Consider the following 22,034-nt stretch of genomic DNA (forward strand, 5'->3'; position numbering starts at 1 on the left):
GGCCCTGTAAACGCCATCATTGTCTGAGCAGTGAAGTGAGCTGAGCAGAGATGACTGTGTCTCTCGCCTTGGTCTACGCTGGGCTTTCCAGCTGAAAAGACCCGGGTCACTGTCTTCGCCTATAATCTCTCTGCTGCTGAAGGTGTCGCAGGACAAACAGAAAGGAAAATGGATGTCGGGAGTTAAAATGTACTATGACTTAACACGTTGGATTTCCCAGGTACTGAGGCACCTTCTCTTTTTACTTTTTTCTGGAGCCAGGGTTTCTCTGCGTAGCCCTGGTTATCCTGGAATTCACTATGTAGACCAGGCTGGCCTCAAAATCAGAGATCTCCATTCCTTTGAAGTGACTTAGGCATAGCTGTGGTGCTGTGGTAAGGAGCCGGGGCCAGTTCTTTGCTGGGTACATTTGAGGAGGTCATTTCTGCTGGGGTCACTGTCTAGAAGATAATAATTGGATGGCACTCCTGAAGCTAACACTGGACCTCACAGGGACTGTGGCAAGCCTTCTAAAGTCCTCTCTTATCCTGTCCTGTGGTAAAGGGAGATCAGCAGCAAGCACAGTACAATACATACATTTCTCCTTCCATCCTTCTAGAACGATGTTCAGGAAGGATTTGCCTGACTTGCTTAAAAGAAAATAAATGGAAGCTCAGGCAGTTTACACTTCACCAAGGTCACATGAGCCCTAAGGAACAAAGCCAAAAGTTTAACCCAGCTGTCAAAGCTGATGTCCTTTCTGTTCAATAAGACAGCTTATGGAGTTGGTAAAGCACACAGAGGCAGGTGTCTGGATGCCAGGGTTTAAGGTCTGCTCCTTCTGGCTGAAATACTCTGAGAAGTTCTTTAAATAAATCATTACCTCGGTTTCTTCTAAAGGAATGTGCAGATACATGATAAATAGTAAGGATTATGTGTGTTACTGGAGACTTGTACCTGACATACAGAAAGTGTTATATGAAAAAAAAAATGTCTCCTATTTTAATCTGAAAACTGGGAAAGAAGAGAAAAGGGAGGCTGGGGGCTAGAGAGATGGATCAGTCAGTAAACTGCTGGCCATGCATGCATGAGGACCAGAGTTTGATCCCCATCACCCACAATGCCCTGGGTAGTTTTTGTTGTCGACACGGTGCAGCCTGGAGCCACCTGGGAAGAAGAGACCCTAAAGACCTCAGTCAAACCGACTGTGGACACGGCTGTGAGGTATCGTCTCAGCTGCTCATTGTTGGAGGAGAGCACAGCCCACTTTGGGTGCCATCAACACTAGACCTGGGTGATTCTGGGCTATATATGAAAGGTAGCTGAGCATATGACAGAGAGCAGTGTTCATCTGTATTTTCTGCTTCGGGTCTGTGACCTGGAAGTGTAAGCTCAATAAACCCTTTTCTCTCCTAAGCCACTTTTGACCAGTGTTTCATCACAGCAACAGAAAAGAAAGTGGAGCACAATGTTCTGCCCTCCACACATTCAAATACACGCATGCACATACAATAAACATATGCACACACATACATATTAAAAAAAATGATAAAAGAAGCCACACCAGAAAAAATCATTCACTTATCTTTCAGCCATGCCTAGACCATTGAACCTTACCTATATGAATGTCACTATAGGAAACAGGCCTCAGCCAACCCAGTCCTTGAAATAGCCAGAGGCTTCTCAGTGGATGATGGGCAAATAGCACACATGGGCAGATAAGATGGACTTATGAAGAAATGATATCAAGGTAAACAGACTTCTAAAAAATTGCTCTGATCCTGAGTAGAAATTCCCCTACTAACAAAAAAGCCGCTGAAGTTGGGCATTCATGCCTCCTTTTTTCTGCTCTTCCCTAGAGTTCAACAAATATGGCATCATCGGCTTGCAATTCACAGTCAAAGCCTGCAAAGATGTGAGTGCCTGTCATAGAATGGGAATCCTCCTCACTGGGCTGCCAGTTTCCGACTCAGCAACAAGCTCCTCCCCCAGGAGGAGGGGCAACTGACAGCCAGTAGGAAACAGTAAGTAGTCATGGTTCATGGTCACAGCGAGCTCCTAACTCAGCTACTGAGAGGCACTTAAAGGTTACAGTGACAGGGATGGCAGGACATTACCCTGCCTGTTGGGGATTCATCCTTGGGCACTGGAAAGAAATAGAAGCTAGAGGTCAGAGATCAGGGGCTGGAGCTCTGGAACATGTGACTTACACAACTCACTGCACCACCTTCAGTATCACCTACAAAATGAGGATAATACTTTTATTTCCCACCATTGTTTAAATATACAGTTTACCCGATCTCCGCCCACTGGTTGCTGGGAACAAGGCTAATAAACCCTTAGAACTGCCTACAGGCAGGCCAAGGTTTCCTAGTAGGCCCCTGAACCACACCCAAGCCCATGCTGAAGAGATGACTCAGGAGGGGAGCATTCGTACCAAAAAGGCCAACCACGTTATGAACTTTGAACTACTGTTATCATTTTGAACTTATGACCTCTAGAAGTCACATTCAGCCGTGTGGCCAACGAGTCAGCCATCCATCCCTATCCAGTGAAAGCTCAGTAAAAGCCTTAAACTGAGGCTCCTGATGAGAAGCGTTCACCGACTCCGTGGGGCGGAAACGCTGCAAGCCGTGTGTCTTGACCCCCACCCAAGACTAAGAAAGAAAGAAAAAAAAAAACAAAAAACAAAAAAACAAACCTCCAAGCTGAGGGAACAGTGACGCAAAGACACAAACGCAGATGCTCAGGGGCATCCGTGGAGGGAGCACGCATACAAACGTGCCTCACGGCCAGTCAGAAAGATGCCTCGGAGCCGAGTTACCCAGGTATCAAACTTGGAGTGATCCAATGTACAAGCTAACGAATACATGGTGCGTTAGCGTTCTAAGAAAGGAAGTCTGGTTGAAAGGTTGAGATCACTGCGCAGCTCCCCCATTTTAGAGATCCAAATAAAGACCCAGAGCCATGTGCCTCAGTTCACACAACGCCGACTCCATACGTCCCACAGACTCTTTCTCTCACTTGAAGCAACAGCTTCAAATCTGAGTGAGTAAGAAGTTAATGGCCTGTCTTTCGGACAAACCGGATGTCCCTAGTTTCTCCTCTGGTTATTTACAACAACAATATAGAAGACAACAGCCCGAGATGAGAAAGGACAAAAGAGGACTGGAGGGCCCTGCTCACGGAGAAGGGATCCATGCAAAGCGGTTCACCAAAACTGAGTCTCCTATACAGGCCCCACTGACACCAGCAGAGTTGAATAATGTCTGCAAAGAGATCCAGTGTCTGCACAGTGTCAACTGAAAATAGCAACAGGACTGTTCAACAAAAACACAGATCCTCCTGAAACAGCTGGATAGTGTGACAGGTGAAGCCAAACACTGCCTTCCTCTGTGGCTGAGGAGGGACTGAGGCTGAACTGTTTGAACTGTTTGCTAAAATATCCAAGGGTACACAGAACCGAAACCTCTTTCCCTCTGTGTGTGTGTGTGTGTCTGTTTGTCTCTGTGTATGTATGTGTGTCTCCCTCTCCCTCTCTCATTCCCTTACTCCTCCTTTCCTTTCCCCCTCCTTCCCCTCCTCTTCTCTTCCTCTCTCCCTCCCCCTACCCTCTGCTGGGCTGAACCTCAAACCCAAGCTTTCACTCCTGCTAAGCAAGCTCTTCACTATGAACTACAACCCAGGCCCTTCTCTGCATTGTCTCTATGCTGCATCTCTACTGCACTCTCTCCTAAATTTCTGTGGGCTTTCTACGGCACCTCAATTTATTAATCCTGTACCCTGGGAAATTCCTGAAGTGCCGTTGACTTATAAAGGACCCAGGGAGCCAAGAGCTCCTCACCACATCCTTTACCAACACACGAGACTCCCCAGATGAATGGGGAAAGCCATGCTGGCTGCAGTGAGATATTGGTGTGCTGATGTCTGCGTTTTACTACCGGCATCACATGACCCTTTAAAGTCCATAAATAACAGGCCAGTGCATAATTTCATGAAAATAAAGGACTGTGTTCAGAGTACAGCAATGCAGCCTCAGGATGCAGAGTCACTAAAGGATCCCCCTTGGTTTGGGAGAAAGGGTGTCTTGGCCTGTGGTGAATGTTACAAGCCAGTAAGGGCTGGGGAGCATTCAAGTTCACAGGTTTCAGATTCACGACTTGATACTTGGCCTAAAGGAGTCTCCCACAGTCCCCTCTCCACCACAACTTGTTTTGTAGTTTATTTTTATTTTTCTTACATAGTTCTAAACCTATATGGTCAGGTTGTCCGATCTACAGGGACACATCACTTAATAACAGGGATCACCAACATAACATGGGACACTGTTTTAGGGTAAAGTAGCTTTTCGGTGAGTAGAAGAAGCACCGTAAAATTAATGATAAAAGCAAATGCATGATCCAAAATCAAGTATCTCATACTGCACAATAATTGCCTGTATTATCCATAGGACTGCCAGCGCAGCATCGCCATGGATGATTGAGTGACAGGCTGCAAGCCCCCACCTGACTTTCTAATAAGATCATTACAGTCTTTGGAGCACCCTCCTGCGTGCAGTCATATCACTGACCAAATGTCACTGTGTGGCATGTTGCCAGGTCACAGCTAGCTATTGCAGATTAAGAGGAGTAGTGTCTTTCCTCGTGAGACTCTCATGGAGAAAACTAAATTGTCATTTGGAAGTGGTTATCGATTGGAGACAGCTTCCGGGTTAGAGAAGGGAGTATGTGTCTACTTCTCCTTTCAGCCCTAGGACGCTAACTGGTGTAGACGCAGGCAGGCTCTGCGCATGCTGCCTCGGTCTCTGCAAGTTCATATGCGCATCGGTCCTGCTGTATCTAGAAGACCTTGTTTCCGTGGTGTCCTGTATCCCCTCTGGCCCTTATACTTTTTCCACAAAGTTCCCTGAGCCCCCTAAGGATAGGGATTTGATGGAGACATTCCATTTAGGGCTGAGTATTCCCATGTCTCTCACTCTGTACATTTTCTGGCTGTGGGTTCCCATCTGATGCAGGAGGAAGCTTCTCTAATGATGGTTGAGCTAGGCACTGATCTATGAATGCGATTAGGTGGCAGAGGTGGCGGCTGTAGTATGGGCCTCCCAGGTCTGTGGTGGCAGCTAGCCAAAGCAGGATCCTCCTTGTTTGGTGACTGAGATGGCAGAGGCAGCTGCCCCAAGGACAGGCCTCCCTGCCCGGTGGCCAAACAGTGAACACCACTGAGCTGACAGATCTCCTACACTCTCATTTGCCACTATGGGCCCAAATCTGAGAATAGAGAATAGGAAGCACCCCATTCTTTCTGATTAGGCCTGCAAGCGAGCGAGTGCGCCTTCAAGTGAGTGCTTGCAGAGCCCCAGATCAGCATCCCTCTACTCCAGCAGCCAGACATCTGATCCCTCCCACCCACACCCCCCGGTGGGCAACACAGGGATCCTTGAGACAGTCTTCTCAACATTAAAGCACCTGTTCTGTGGGTCTACCACTGTAGGCCAGGCAAACCATTCCTGGAGCCCAGGCAGATCTGAGTACCAGGAGCACAGTATGACAGGCCTGTAGGCCACTGAGGTAGTCAGGGAACCTGCACATGTGCATTGCCCCCAAGAACAGTGCCAGCACCTGCACCCATCCTGCACTTAAGCTCCACCCTTCCAGGCATCTACACGCTCTAGCACCCTGTCCCTCAAGGCACGCTTCCACGCACACACCTGTGCTTGCGCACATGCATCTGCGGCCCTCCTCCCTTAGCTAAAGCTGAAACACCAACATACACTCTCAAACTGGTGGGCCTCTCCCATCTTCCTGAAGAATACTCCAGACACCAGAGACAGATGGACCAAGTCTGAAGAACAGACTCCAGGAACAAACAGCAAAAGTTTATGGATAAGCTGATGACTAGAGGTTGGCCTAAGAACACATTGAACAAAAATCAGGACATCATGGCTTCACCAGCAACCCCCAAAATTAGTGGATATGTTAATTCATCAGAAACACAGAAAAATGTCCTCAAATCTATGCTTATGCAGTTCTTAGAGGCACATAAACAAACAAAGATTTCAAAGAAATAGAGGCAAATAGAGCCAAAGATAGAGGCACAAGAAGAGGCATATACAGAGGAAACAAACAAAAATCTCAAAGAAATACAGGTAAATACAGCCAAACAAACAGAGGCACATGTAGAGGCACAAGTAATGGCTTATAGAGAGGAAATGAAGAAAAAAAATAGAGGCCATCAGGAATCCATCTTCAAACAGATGAAGGAAATGGTGCAAGACATGAAAATAGAATTAGAATCAATAAAGAAATCACAAACAGAGAAAACCCCACAGCTGGAGAACTTTGAGTAAAGATCAGAAACCACAAAGGTAAACATCACCAACAGAATATGAGAGATGAAAGAAAGAATCTCAGACACTGAAGATACAATTGCAGAAACTGACACAGATCTCAAATAAAAAGTAAAATTGGAAAAGTTCCAAACACAAAACATCCAAGAAATCAAGGATGCCATGAAAAGACAAAATCTAAGAATAATAGGAATAGCTGAAAAAAAGATTCCAGGCTCCATGGTCCAGAAAATATTTTCAAGAAAATCATAAAAGAAAATTTTCCCAACTTAAATTAAGAGATGTCCATAAACATACAAGAAACCTACAGAACACCAAATAGACTAGACCAGAAAAGAAACTCCTCAAGTCATATAATAGTTAAAACACCAAATCTGCAGAACAAAGAAAAAATATTAAAAGCAGCAAGGGAAAAAGGCAAAGTAACATATAAAGGTAGATCTATAAGAATCACACTGATTTCTCAACAGAAACTATGAAAGCCAGAAGGCCCTGGGCAGAGGTCATGCAGGGACCACAGATGCCAACCCAGACTACTATACCCAACAAAGCTTTCAGTCAACATAGACAGAGAAAACAAAATATTCCATGACAAAACTAAACTTAAACAATATCTACCCAACAACCCAGCCCTACAGAAGACACTAGAAGGAAAACTCCAATCCAATGAAATCAACTACACCCAAGAAAACACAGGATATAGATAACTTCACAACAAAAAATTAAAAGAAATAAAGCATAGAAATACAGTAACACCACCAATTCCACAATAAAAGGAAGTAATATTAATTGGTCACTATTGTCGATCAACATCAATGGACTCAACTCTCCAATAAAAAGGCACAGACTAACAAAATGGTTGCTGAAACAGTATCCAATATTCTGCTGCATCCAAAAACCACAACCCTGCAACAGAGATAAACACTACCCCAGAGTAAAGGGCTGAAAAAAATGTTTTTTTCAAGCAAACAGACCCAGAAAACAAGCTGAGGTAGCTATTCTAATATCTAATAAAATAGACTTTCAATCAAAATTAATTGAAAAAAGATGAGGAGGGGCACTGCATTCTCATCAAAGGAAAAATCCACCAGGAGAACATCACAATCCTGAACATTTATGGCCCAACTACAAGAGCACCTGCATTCCTAAATGAAGCATTATTAAAGCTTAAATCACACATCAATCCCAACACCTTAATAGTGGGAGACTTCAACATTCCACTCTCACCAAGAGACAGATCATCTAGACAGAAGCTAAATAGGGAACTAATGACATTTACAGAGGTCCTAAATCAAACTTTTCACCCAAACTCAACAGAGTATACCTTCTTTTCAGCACCTCATAGAACCTTCTCAAAAACTGACCATATAGTCAGGCACAAAACAAGCCTCAACAGATACAAGAAGATTGAAATAATACCTTGTATCCTATCAGAACACCATGACCTAAAACTAGACCTCAACCAAAAAGGAAAAAAAAAAAAAAAGCCTACTTACACACGGAAACTAAACAACTCTCTACTCAATGACAATTTGGTCAGGGAAGAAATGAAAAAAGAAATTAGAGACTTCCGAAAATTTAATGAAAATGAAGACACAACTTACCCAAACTTATGGGACACAATGAAAACAGTGCTAAGAGGAAAGTTCATAGCACTAAGTGCCTCCAGAAAGAAGTTTGAGACATCTCATACAAGCAACTTAACAGCACACCTAAAAGCCCTAGGAAGGAGGTGGGGGGAAGCAGACACACCCAAGAGGAGTAGATGACTGTAAATAATCAAACTCAGAGCTGAAATCAATGAATTAGAAACAAAGAAAACAATTCAAAGAATCAATGAGACCAAGAGCTGGTTCTTTGAGAAAATCAACAAGATAGACAACCTTTTGGCTAAACTAAAAGGCAGAGAGAAACTATCCAAATCAGCAAAACCATGAACAAAAAGGGGAATATAATGACAGACACTGAGGAAATCCAAACAATCATTAGGTCTTACTACAAAAGCCTATATGCCACAAAATTTGAAAATCTAAAAGAAATTAACAATTTTCTTGATAGATTCCATTTACCAAAATCAAATCAAGATTAGGTAAATAGATTAAATAGTCCTATATCAAAAGACTCCCTTCCAAAAACGCCCAGGACCAGATGGTTTCAGCGCAGAATTCTACCAGACCTTCAAAGAAGTGCTAATTCTAATTGTCTTCAAATGATTCTGCAAAATAGAAACAGAAAGCACATTACCAAACTCATTCTATGAAGCCACAGTTACCTTGATACCTAAACCACACAAAGACCCAACAAAAAAAGAACTTCAGATCTATCTCTCTTATTAACATTGATGCAAAAATACTCAATAAAATACTTGCAAACCAAATCCAAGAACACATAAAAGATATCATCCACCATGACCAAGTTGGCTTCATCCCAGGCATGCAGGGGTGGTTCAATATACGGAAATCCATCAATGTAATCCACCACATTAACAAAATGAAGGAGAAAAACCACATGATCATCTCCTTAGATGCTAAAAAAGTATTGGATTGACAAAATCCAATACCCATTCATGTTTAAAGCCTTGGAGAGATCAAGGATACAAGGCACATACCTAAACATAGTAAAGACAATATACAGCAAACCTATAGCCAACATCAAACTAAATGGAGAGAAACATAAATCAATTCCACTGAAATCAGGGACAAGGCAAGGTTGCCCACTCTCTCCATATCTCTTCAACATAGTACTTGAAGTCCTAGCTAGAGCAATAAGACAACTGAAGGAGATCAAGGGAATACAAATTAGAAAGGAAGAAATGAAAGTATCACCATTTGCAAGTGATATGATAGTATACATGAGTCACCCCAAAAATTCAATCTGAGAACTCCTTCAGCTGATAAACACCTTCAGCAAAGTGGCTGGATAAAAAATTAACTCAAAAAAATCAGTAGCTCTCCTGTATCCAAAAGACAAAAGGGCTGAGAAAGAAATTAGGGAAACAACATCCTTCACAATAGCCACAAATAACTGGTGTGACTCTAACCAAGCAAATAAAAGACCTGTTTGGAAAAAAAAAAAAAAAAAAACTTAAAGTCTCTGAGAAAGAAATTGAAGAAGGTATCAGAAGGTGGAAAGATCTCCCATGCTCATGGATCAGTAGGATTAACAGTAAAAATGGCCGTCCTACCAAAAGCAATCTACAGATTCAATGCAAGTCCCATCAAAGTACCAACACAATTCTTTACAGAACTTGAAAGAACAATTCACAATTTCATATGGAAAAACAAAAAACCCAGAATTGCTAAAAACAATACTGTACAACAACAGATCTTCTAGAGGTACCTCCACCCCTGATCTCAATCTGTACTACAGAGCCATAGTAATAAAAACTGCATGGTACTGGCATAGAAACACAGTGGTGGATCAATGGAGTCAAATAGAAGTAGCAGAAATAAACCCACACACCTACAGATACTTGATTTTTGACAAAGATGCCAAAACCTTACAATGGAAAAAAGACAGCATCTTCAACAAATGGTGCTGGTCTCACTGGAAGTCTACACGTAGAAAATGCAAGTAGATCCATATTTATCATCTGCAAAAACTGAAGTCCAAGTGGATCAAAGACCTCAACATAGAACCAGACACACTAAACCTGTTAAAAGAAAAAGTGAGGAAGAGCTTTGAACTCATTAGCACAGAAGACAACTTCCAGAACAGAACACCAACAGCACAGGCTCTAAGATCAACAATTAATAAATGGGACCTCATGAAACTGAAGAGCTTCTATAAAGCAAAGGACACTGTCATCAGAATAAAACAACAACCTACAGACTGGGAAAGGATCTTCACCAACCGGATATCTGACAGAGGGCTAATATCCAGAATATATAAAGAACTCAAGAATTAAACACCAACAAATCAAGTAATCCAATTTAAAAAATGGAGTACAGAGCTAAGCAGAGAATTCTCAATAGAGGATTATTGAATGATAGAGAAACACATAAAGAAATGCTCAATGCCCTTAGTCATCAGGGAAATGCAAATCAAAACGACCCTGAGATTTCACCTTACACCCATCAGAATGGCTAAGATCAAAAACTCAACTGACAACACATGGTGAAGAGGATGTGGAGAAAGTAAACCCTCCTCCATTGCTGGTTGGAATGTAAATTGTACAACCACTTTGGAAATTAATCTGATGCTTTCTCAGACAATTTGGAACAGTGCTACCTCAATATCCAGCTATACCACTTCTAGACATATATCCAAAATATGCTAGAGTATACAACAAGGACATTTGTTCAACCATGTTTGTAGCAGCTTTATTTGTAATAGCCAGAAGCTAGAAACAACCCAGATGTCCCTCAACTGAAGAATGGATGCAGAGATTGTGGTACATTTACACAATGGAATACTACTCAGCTATTAAAAACAAGGAAATCATGAAATTTGCAGGCAAATGGTGAGATCTAAAATAGATCATCCTGAGTGAGGTATCCCAGAAGCAGAAAGACACACATGGTATATACTTATATAAATATATAAAAGTAAATAACAAAAAAAAAGAATGTCATTAGGAGTCATTGTATTGCTATGTTCCTTTTGTAGAACAGGTATTTTGTATTCCCCTAAGTCCCCAGGATATCTAGTCTCAGGTTCTTGGTTACTCAGGTAGAGGTTCCATTTTGTAGAGTGGGCCTTGGGTCAAATCAGTTATTGGTTGGTTACTCCCATGAGCTCTGGGTACCATCTCACTAGCATGTCTTGCAGGCAGGACACTACTGTAGAGCAGAGAGTTTATAGCTGGGTATTTACTTTTCCCTTTTGGTGCTGTGCAGAATACCTACTGGTTCCAAGAACCCTAGCCAGGAGGGGTGAAGGCTCTACTCTTAAGGGTAGCCACATGCCCAGCAGCAGAGGCCAACAGAAAATGAACTCAGAGGCATCTTTGGAGACTCCTTGTCTCAATATGTTGCATCAGGGCTTTTTTACCCTTCCTTCTTTCCTTTCATGGGATTCCTGAGTGTGTAAATGAATGAGTCTCTTCCTCTATCTATTTCTTGTACCTTCTCTTAGGCTGTGTTCTTTTCATTTACTTGCTTTGTCCTATTGTGATGTGTTTGTTTTATCTTATTCTATTTTATTTTATGATTATCCCTTAGAAGACTATTTGCTTTCTAATGAGAGACAGAAAGGGGTGGATCAGATGGGAGGGGAGGGGAGGGGGATCTTGGAGGAGAAAAGGGAGAGGAAACTGCAATCAGGATATATTATGTGGAAATATAATAAAAGAAAACCTATAAAAGAAAAACAAAAGAATGTCTTTTTAGTCCTGCTGGTAGAGAATTTCCCATTTGTTATTAAAAATGTAGGCAAGAGGCCTTAACAAGGCTTTTCCTGAGGTTCTCCTCTCAGAATTCTTACTATTTATCTTATTTTACCTAATAAAAAGTAGGTGGTTCTCTGGCCTTGCACAACACACAGCATCCATTTATGTGCTCAGGGAACATTTATCGTGTCACCTACTCTTTCAGTCACCAGGGATCAAACAAGGAAATCAAGCCCTTTCTGTCCTCAAGCCTAAACATAGAAGATAAAGTCAGTAAAGAATTTTAGGGAGCGGCAAGCAGATGCCTCCTCAAGCATTGCTTCCCAGAGAGAGTGGAGAATGAACTCTGGTATTGTTCGACTTAGGCTCACTGCAGTCTCTCCTAAGGAATCAACTGAGCTATCATCAGATAAAGCAAGAGCACAAGCCCTTGATGGATAGGGCTGTTCCTGTCTACACAACCAGTATCTTCAAATAGACAGAGGACATTTTGAAAGGAGACCCATGTTTCTCATGGCGACATGATGAACCAACAGGGCATCCTGTAAGGACCCAATGAGTACTTATCTGCACAGAGCTACTGAGTTAAATACCTAGTAGTTTAGCTCTTCATTTTTGTCCTCACCAAATATCTCTAATCTCTTCACTACCACATCCCTCTAGGGAAACAAACACAGGGAAGCTAAGATTGAAAGATGCTATTGTCATAGTATCTCTCTGCAAACCTGAGCAAAGTTAATTGGACACATATGGTGCAGACAGCCCAGCTAACCAGGGAGGAGAGAATCTGTGTCAGAAAACACTGGCTTTTTTTTTTCTTTTATCTTATTTTTTATACATCTTGCTGGGAGAAAACACTACATCATGCCTTGCCACTTATTTGAAATCCAAAACTAATTACATTAGGAAGTGGACACAAGACTCTGGCAAGAGAGTGCAGCAGATATGAGCACTGGCTACAGAGCTGACAACCGGAGTTAGATCCACAGAAGCCGCATTGTGGGAAGAAACAATTCTAGAGAGTTGTTCTCTGACCTCCACATATATGCTATGGCACATGTTATGTAGACACACATACATACAAAAAAATACATACATACATACATATAGGTGAACAGATAGGCAGATGGATAAATGTTTCTTAAATTTAAAGAAGTAAATACATAGACAGATTTTTTTAAAGCAGTGTGCTCAATTTTCTTAGCTATTATTGTAGGTGATGAGAAAAAGCACCTTGGGGTGTGAGGCCACCTGAGCAGCCTGCTATTCCTTATAGCAGAGACTAGTGTTTCTAAAAGAAACTTTTTTTCCTGTTTTATTGAAGTAACCAAAAAACAAAAAAGTGTTTTCTAGATTTAGTTCTGGGCACATTATAAGCTCACCTTAGGTAGACATAAAATCTGCCGCTGTTGAAAATGCTGTCTGGCTTCCACAGTCCTTCCCTCCAGTGCCCTGAGCAAATATGTCTCCAACCCTGCAAAGCTGCTCACTTTTCCCAGAGCAGAAGTCTAACTCCTTTCTGGGACAACTTATCTGAAATTTGAAGAGTGAAGAGATTCCCTTAATTGAATGCAAAGGCGTACGCTCTGTGAGATTGGGTTCTTCTGTAACTGGGTTTGTAGCAGGAGGAAAAGGATTTATAGCTAATACATGACCAGTAAAATCATAAAGGAGACTGAATCTGCTGAAAATGCTGAACAAATGGTCTTTCTGATGCAAATGGTCATGGTCCCTCTGGTGCTTCTGAAATGGCCTTTCTCAGAAATATGAAGAACTGAAAGCTGCACTTAAGCATCTTTGCCTAAGCCAACGCACAAAATCTGAACTATTGTTGAAGAAGCCATGGCAAGAATAATAAACGTGTACTTCTAAGGGGCAGTGTTCGTGTTGTTTTCCTCCCCTTTTCAAGTCAATTAGAAAAATGTGGAGATTTGCAGTTGGCGGACATGATGATAGAAACTTGTCACTGATGTATGAATCACTTTTTTTAACCATGCTATGACAAAATACCTGACACGGTCGGGTATGGGAGGAACCAGAGATTTGCCCACAGCTTCAGCGATTTCAGTCCACACTCACTAACTGCTGACTGGCTGGGCCCTCATCTCCTGAGGAGCAGGAGGTGGAGGACAACGCAGGGATGTGCCAGGACAAGGCTCAACCCTCAAAGACCCCAAGAACACTTCCCAGTGCTTCCTCTAGCTAAGCCCATTTCCTTAAGTCTCCCCCTCTTTGTCCACCTCCCCCCAACACACACAGCACCTCCAGCGGGGTACCCAGCAGTTAATATATCAGCCCGTGGAGAGCACTGCATATTCAACCCTAACACCATACCCGTGGTCCTTGACACAACCCAGAGTGGAAACAAGAGGAGATAAATTGTTTTCTTTTCCCTGGGCTGTGGGAAATGAAGAGGCCACTGGCAACAGCTGGAGGCAACAGCGGGATGTTGACTATTTCCCTGTGAATGTTTCATTTCCCTTGGAAACCATGGAACCCAAAGTGATTAGTGTCTGACTTTCATGGACGGGGCTGTTTTCCAGAATCTAATCTCCAAGAGGCACTAAATCAAGAGAAGACCCACCTGGTTATAAAAAGCCTGAATGGCAAACGCTCTCTGAAACAAACACTTCAGTTACTTGCTCACGCATGGGAAAGAGTATGAGGCAGATAAATGTCATGTTCTAAGAGTCCTCAGGGAAACTGCTTTAATGAATAGAAATCGTTTCTAAGTAGAATTATTATCATACTCTATACTTGAAAACGTGTTTCTCTTAAAGCTGCCTTCGCTCCATTCTGCCTTTCTCCACTTTCATCTTAAATTATATAACAGTCTAACCAGTGTAATTCCTGATCCAAAGAGCTCACTACATCACCACTAACAGTTTGAATTTCTTTTTCCTGGTCATCAAAGACACACACACAAACACACACACACACACACACACACACACACACACACACGACAAAAATTATGCTGGAGAGAGGGATTTGGAAAGAGAAAGAAGGGGAAAATGGTATATTTTAATTTTTTTAAATGAAAAACAAAAGTCAGAAGTACACAAACTAATTGACCTCACTTGGCAAGTGATCAAATAAAGAACTTCCTCATCTATTAAATCAGATCAAAGAAAGAGCCTAATTAACATATAAATATCCTAAGTTATACTGCGGGTACAATGACAAAACAGTCATAATATCATTTTCCCTCCGGTTTTGTTTTGTTGTTGCTGTTGTTTAATTCCAGAAAGTTCTTGACCTCGTTTGAGCAATTTAACACTACAGGAACTTCAACATTCAGGACCCCAAAACTAAATTTCCACTGTCATTAGCCAAGGGATTTCTGTGATTTTTTTTTTCAACACTAAATATAGAAATTAGATTTATGTTACCATTTGGATTATTTTTCAATTTTTCATTTGTACTAAGCCTTAAAACCACTTTAAATGCCTCTTAATATTTTATGAGCAGCATTTAGTGCCTGAAAGTGCTGTCTTAGGTGTTCATGCAACTGATCTGACCCATATTTTAGAACTGTTCTAGCATGACTTTCCAAGGGTATTTTTGCAAATAACCACCTTGAGTGTTGTTTTAGACTTCTTCACTTCCTTTGGTTTCATAGAGATAGGTCAGTTCCAGGATAATTCTTTACCAAGGGAATGGATGAATGTTAAAGGGGAAGAACATCATTCCGAGAAGCCCCTTTGTCCTTCCCTTTTACAAAAATTCTTTATATGGTTGAATCAATTGAGACTTGGAAAAATGATTTAGGGTAATAATAAAATGTGTGGTTCAGAGACAGTACTGGCATTCTGCATGAGGCTCCTTGGGAGAAGTGTGTTTCATTTGCGTTAAGTCTAGAAATAGTGTTTGTTGTTGTTGTTGTTGTTGTTGGTGGTGGTGGTGGTGGTGGTGGTGGTGTGTGTGTGCTTTTAAAGGAAAATAATAATGCAGATAAGGAAGAGACCAGCCTTCCTGGGAGAGAAAAGCAACTGCCGAAATGGAAGAAAGCAAGCTGCGTGGGTTGGTACCCTGTGATGCCAAGGGCAGCCATCCTCTACCCACAGTGATGGGAAGGCTGAAACAGCCTCCTCTGGGGTGAATGGAGGGGCACTGTGTGTACCGGTGAAAGACAAATAACCCGCAAGACAGGGAACAGATTATCTAGGCTGCTGCCTCGGGAGCCTGACCACTCATACTCCTGTAAAATCACAAGTGTTTTGTGTCAGGAATAGGACCACAGCCAAGAGCCTGGGAAATGACCTCAGATTATTTAAGTGAATATGTTGTAACGTGGGTCCTTGAGGACATCAAGGTGGCTGGGGAGACACTTGTAAGGGACTGCTTCTCTTACGAGAACCCACATTTGATCTCCACATTTATAAAAAGCTGGGTGTGGCAGCAGAGACTTGTATTCCCACTGCTGGGAAGGCAGACACAGGCATATCTCTGGGCGTCACTGGTCAAACAGCCCAAGCTACATCATAGTCTTCAGGCCTGTGTGAGGAAAAAAAAAAAAAAAAAAAGTGAACAAGACCTGAGGAATGTACTAATCCAAGTATACATACACACACACACACATGCACACACACACACATGAGGTAAAGAAAGATTAACATGAACTCCAGACAAATAGATAACAAGAAAGATTAGGAAACTAGAGATTGCTGAGCCCAGACCCATTCACTCACTGTAAGTTTGTCATCAGGGTCGGTATGTTAGCCTACAGACAGTATCTGGGGTCCACTATAGTTGACCTTGTTAAAATGTAAGTGCACCTGTCCTCTGGAGACCTCTTGAGTATTGGGAAGATGCCAGATGGAAGAGCAAGGGTCACTTGAGACTTTCCAGACAGGCAGCTTGCAATGGCATGCGGGCCTGAGTTGAAGAAGTTTGTGTGTATGATTTATGAAAAGAAAAGGACACTTCAGTCTTTCTAAATCCAGGAAAATTGTCTTTGATTCCATGAGCAAGCCATTTAAATCTCAAGTGCCGGGTCAAGAAGGCAGCCATAGCCCAGCAAGTTATGTATATGAAGAGGTATAACAGCCCCAGTGAGTCTAGGTATCAATTCAACGTGATTGCATTTGATATATTTATTGACTATCTGCTCCTGTAGCTGCTGGGAATTCTATCATGAACACTTGTCATACCTCCTGATGCATAACTGATTCCTCCTAAATTAAAACATTCCATCCTTCCATCCTTCAGGACATTTCTTAAGCAGGAAGCTAAACAACTCAAAACAGCTTCAGGAAGTTCTTGAAAATGACTGGATTCACTAAGCCCCTCCCCGCAAGAATAAACAGTAAGAGCTTAGAGTCCCCCCCCCCTCAGGCAGAAGCAAGAAAGGTTAAAAAGAAGACCCGCAGACAAGCCACGCTGCAAAGAAGACTGAGACCAGGCCAGCTGCCTGGAGGAAGTAGAAACCAGCTGGGCTGCCCGGAAGAGGTTTAGACCAGCAGAGGCACCTGGAAAGGCCACTTTCCAACCTGTTGAGCTGCCTGAAGGCTATGCAGTGTGCTCCACGTTCCCAAGCATTTGTGGGTTGTCACTTATGCTGGGGTGGGCTTTGGTGGTGCCGCTGTCTTTGAGTCATTTCTGCTCCTGTAAGTAACCCCTCACCCACATTCCTGCAACCCCAGTAAAACTCATTGGTTGGGCGCATTGGACTTTGGTGTTATCTGTACTTCAGTCTGTCATTATTTCCCTATCTGGGGTGAGTAGACACGTGTGTCGCATCTCTGCAAGGAAAGTTTCATCACACAACACTCCTCTCCTGACTTTTCACTGTCTAGAGAGAGATACAAACAGATAACTTCAGTATGACAGGGTAAGTATCATCATGATGATAAAAATCAACACTAGTAGGATTTACACACAAATTTTTACCCTAAAAGCTGATTTAAAGACAGAGACTGCAGTAAAGTGAGATACAGGGCAATGAAAAAGCATAGAAGAAGGTTATAAAAGAACACCTACCTAAGAGGGAATCCAGGAATAATGGTGCATGCTTGTAATCCCAGCAGTTGGGATGTGGAAGCAGAAGGATTAGGAGTTCAAGATGATGCTTGGTATGTAGCAAGTTTGAGGCCAGTTTGAGCTATGTGAGACACTGTCTAAAGAAATGACGATAGACATAGATAGATAGATAGATAGATAGATAGATAGATAGATAGATAGATAGATAGATAGGATGGATAGATAAAATTTGAACACACAATAGGGCTTGTTGCAAGAGCATTTTGTTCATCTATTCATTATTAGCTATTAGATTTTATTAGATACCTAAAATTGTTGTCAATAACCATAAAAAAGACTAGACAACAAAACACAGAAGAGCTATGCAAGAAGAATCCAACCAGTAAGATTCTCTTGTCTTCTGATTGATGCTTATTTGACAACACACATTTCATTTAACTTGTCCCCAGATCTGATTTCCACATTAAACTTAGATCATTTCTGCCATGCAGAAATGTTAGGAAGGTTCTATGGGAAAAGAGAGAGAGTGTGTGTGTGTATGTCATGCTAAACAAATGAGAGGATAATAGAATCAATTCAGTAAACTCATACACAAAAATGTGTTGCATTGCAATCATTCTGAGCGAAATGAGATTTTGATGAAAATACCTGTCACCTGGCTTGTCTAGGGGATGCTCTGTAGCCCTGATGCTGGCGAGGCTGTATGGAGAAAGAAGCCGTTCAGAGGCTCATCCTGTCTTTACTAGCTTTTTGAAGACCTTCCCTAAAGATGTTCGCTATGAAACCTCACAGTTTCTGGATCACTTCTTATGCCAGGCTTCAGATTCACTGAGGCAAGGCAGGAAGCAACTATCTGTTTCATTACATCTCGAATTACTTCACTTCTGGTTAATAATCAAATTTCCCCCCCCCAGTTATATTCATTATTGTTTTAATTTTTGCCATATGTGATTGTTATCCATTTATTACATTTATTCCAATCATTCTTTAGAATTACAGCAAACCTCTCCTAGCCGGATCTTTTGAGAATGCTATTTAGCTAACAGAGCCTTTTGGTTTCCTAAATGGCATCCTACAGAACATGACCATTCTATGAGAGGTAAACAAATATTCTACCACAGGAGAAGGAAGGGGAGAGAGAAAGTAAGAGTGAAGGAAAGAAGGTTAAGTTGAAGGATATTTTCCTCACTCAGAATAAATCTAAAAGCATTTTGACTTTAGAACTTCACCAATGGGCTTCTTCAATACAAAAATATGCATGTAATTCTTTGAGAAAATAAAGTGTCATCTAAAAAAACTTAGATGGCTAAAATACTTTTTCCCAAAAGTCATCTAGTATCATAGATGATTATATTTGGTGGATAGTTTTAAGAAGTTGTAGTATAGGCTACCAGGAGCAGTGAACTTCTCTGTCATATAAATGAACAAATTTCACTGCACTGTGAAATTTTTCATAATTAATTTTGCCTGTGTTTCTCATAACTCCTCCTCCTGTGTTAATTTGCTTGAGCAACTGAAAGAACCTGGGGAAATGCGAACATTTACCAGCTGCTTATAAAGAACATTGCAGGGGACACGGATGGCGCCATACGAAGGGCAGTGTGCATGGGAAATGGTGCCGGGCCTCAGAGTCCTCCGGGACCCTGTCCAGCTGTCCAGAAGCTCTTTGTCTTTGGGGGTCCTTATAGACTTCCTGACCTAGACTGCTAGCAATAGAGACCCAGAGGATGTCTAATCAGACTCTTCTTGGTCTCTCTGTGTGACACGGCTCCATCAGGGTTTGGAGCAGGACCCGTTTAAAAAAAAAATGCAGAGGGTCTTATGACCAACTATCAGAACAGGTTAGTTCAAAGAATTCCTGTACAGCCAGGCTCAAAGCAGAAAAGTAAGGGGAAATTAAGGGTTTTGTAACCAGCTTTAGGGAGGGTGTTATAAGCCAGTAACTGTGAACAGAACCCAAAACACTATGTATGATACCCTCACTGGATGACAGAGTGCCTGTCTGACTTACTCCCAGTGGTGTTGGAGATCTCATTTGTAAAATATAAATAACAGTATGGATATTTTGTCTCCAGATAACTCATCACCAAAGTTTCGTGATTTGTAAGGTTTCCTATTACTGTTTTCAACAAAACATCTCCTCTAAGGGTCCAAGGTACTTTTCCATCATTCTCCCAGTTAATCATGTCTCCCTAGGAAAGAAATGGACGGAACACCCCAGTGTCCTAATTTCACAAAGATGGAAAAAAAGAATTGCAGGATCAAAGGGTTTTTTTTTTTTTTAAGGTTACCTAAGATCCTACTGTGCTCGTGGTTTGGGAAGAAAGAGATGCCTGGCTTCTAGGCAGTCAGCAGAGCCTGTTCTTTTCATCCAGAATACGAGACAGCGGGCAATTTAATATCTAGCATTGCCAATGCATCAAGCATGTGATATAAGGTTCAGCCACATTAATATGCAAATACATGAATACGAAATGACTTTCTTTACTAAGCACAGTGCCTCCCACTTCTCAGGAAAAAAAAAATTATGTCTATGTGAAAAGAGAAGAGCGCAAGCTACTCAATTTGTTCTCATTAGCATATGAGGGAGTACATACAGCTGTAACTCACTCTGGGGAATGACTCTCAGAGGTTGAAGAGGAAGAGACTCTGTGGGTGCTTTGTGCCAGTATGCTCTCTCCAGATATTAGCTCCCTAAAAGGATTTAAACATCCAAGAAGAAATCCAAATAAATGCCCGAAAGGTTGACCCCACAATACCTCAGTACCTGACCCTGCATCATTTTCCTGCGCTCACTCGCATGCACTGAAAGCGCTGTTAGAACTGAGCTGATGGGTCTATGTGGGAGCCAGGGCATAGAAACAGAGCCTGTGGTGCGCCGTGCTTAGTTGAAATCATGCACAGCTTTAGGCAGAGCCCCCTGTGTCCAGAGGGAAACTGAGTCCAGCCTGTTCTCCCCAGTGCTCCTGAAGACTTTGCTGTCCCCGTTCTGCACAGGAAAAGAAAGCACCATCAGAAAACAGCTTAGTGAAAGGCAGGGAGATTGACAAAAGAGCTGGCTTTATTTGATTGTTTGACGTGGTTAGCTTTAAAGTATAATTGCAAGCATACAGAATAGAGAGCACAGTGTTATGAATTTCACAATAAAGATTGCTGTAGATAGAAGTCTTTTTTTTTTTTTAACAAAAGCATTCTAACAAATGGCAAGCAACGCATCAATAACCCTTACTCAAAACAGCCAGTCTTGAGTATCAACTTGATGGTCTTTAAAATCATCATGGAAACACACCTGTGAGTGTATCTACAAGGACATTTCCATAAGATAAACGTGAAGAGGGAAGACTCCCCCACACACACCTGAATGTAGGTGGCACCATCCAATGAGCAGGGGTCATAAGCTGAATTGAGAAGAGAAAGCAGGGTGTGTGCTAGCACTCATCCCTCTCAGCTTCCTGGCTGTGCCTGTGACCAGCTGCCTTCTGCTCCTGCCACCATGCCTTCCCCGCCATGAGGTCATGGCCCCTTGAACTGTACGTCAGAATAAACCGTTCTTTTCTACGTTTGCTTCTTCTCAGGTACTTGATCGCAGAAATAAAAGTAAAGATATACATTACACCTAACAAAATCCACTTTTCTCCAAAATTATCTCATAATTTATAATTGTCATATAATTGTTACAAGTGTTCCCTGACAATCGGGTGATTATGACATTCTCGTTTTACAGATGTGATTTTTTTTATATATATATAAAGTGAATAAATAGGCTCAAAGATGCACAGATAATATAAAGAATGAATCCAAAAGCATCTTATTTCTGGTCCCAATCCTCTCTCTCTGAAACAGAGTTCATTAATAATACTAAATCAGAAGAAATATAAGAAACCCACTTAAGATTCTGTGACTTCTGAGCAGGGCATGATGGCTCATCTTCATTGTTGGCATGACTGGAGACTGTTGGCATTACCTAGGAGATACCTCTAGGTTTCCAGAGAAATTTAACCAAGGAGGAAAGACACATCCTAAATGTACATGACACCCTCCCAAATGACAGGACCCTGAAGTAAATAAAAATGGGGAAAAAAAGAGTGAGCAAGCTGAGTTCTGTCTTCCACCTTCCTGTACATCCTGACTGGAATGCAACTTGAGCAGCTGCCGCTATTGTGCCTTTCCTAACGTGACAGAATCCGTCCTTTCAATCCATGAGCCAAAATAGCCCTCTCCTTAAATCCCTTCTTGATGGGTATTTGGTCACAGCAATGAGTAAAGTAATCAGTATACCAAGAGTGTTCTGCACTCAAGGAGGCAGAGACAGGTGGATCTCTGTGAGTTCAAGGCCAACCTGCTCCACAAAGAGAGTCCAGGACAGCCAAGGCTATGCAAAGAAACCCATTCTGGAAA

General features: G+C 42.0%; 1 long non-coding RNA gene across 5 annotated transcripts in view; it reads right to left on the minus strand.

Annotated features, from left to right (window-relative positions):
- Positions 1 to 14,667: 14,667 nt before the first annotated feature.
- LOC132646389 (uncharacterized) overlaps positions 14,668 to 22,034 on the minus strand; it is a 48,752-nt gene continuing 41,385 nt past the window's right edge. For all 5 annotated transcript variants that reach the window (XR_009584628.1, XR_009584626.1, XR_009584627.1 and 2 more), the window contains exon 3: positions 14,668 to 16,151. This is a non-coding gene — a long non-coding RNA (uncharacterized LOC132646389). The remainder of the gene's footprint in view (positions 16,152 to 22,034) is intronic.

The sequence above is a fragment of the Meriones unguiculatus genome, chromosome 11 (assembly GCF_030254825.1).
Source record: "Meriones unguiculatus strain TT.TT164.6M chromosome 11, Bangor_MerUng_6.1, whole genome shotgun sequence".
Taxonomy (NCBI): domain Eukaryota; kingdom Metazoa; phylum Chordata; class Mammalia; order Rodentia; family Muridae; genus Meriones; species Meriones unguiculatus.